This window comes from Mizuhopecten yessoensis, unplaced genomic scaffold (genome assembly GCF_002113885.1).
Source record: "Mizuhopecten yessoensis strain PY_sf001 unplaced genomic scaffold, ASM211388v2 scaffold8463, whole genome shotgun sequence".
NCBI lineage: Eukaryota > Metazoa > Mollusca > Bivalvia > Pectinida > Pectinidae > Mizuhopecten > Mizuhopecten yessoensis.
Window position 1 is genome coordinate 73,407 of NW_018407560.1, and position 566 is coordinate 73,972.

Consider the following 566-nt stretch of genomic DNA (forward strand, 5'->3'; position numbering starts at 1 on the left):
AATAGCATTACTTCTGTGTCACAATTACATAGTGTTCTAGCATTAGTTCTGTGTCACAATCACAGGTTGTTATAACATTACTTCTGTGTCACGATTACAGGGTTTTTATAGCATTAGTTATGTGTGAAAATTACAGGGTGTTATAACATTACTTCTGTGTCACAATCACAGGGTGTTATAGCATTACTTCTGTGTGACAATTACAGGGTGTAATAGCATTACTTCTGTGTCACAATTACATAGTGTTATAGCATTAGTTCTGTGTGACAATTACAGGTTGTTATAGCATTACTTCTGTTTGACAATTACAGAGTGTAATAGCATTACTTCTGTGTCACAATTACATAGTGTTCTAGAATTAGTTCTGTGTCACAATCACAGGTTGTTATAACATTACTTCTGTGTCACAATTACAGGGTTTTTATAGCATTAGTTATGTGTGAAAATTACAGCGTGTTATAACATTACTTCTGTGTCACAATCACAGGGTGTTATAGCATTAGTTTTGTGTGACAATTACGGGGTGTTATAACATTAGTTTTGTGTGACAATCACAGGGTGTTATA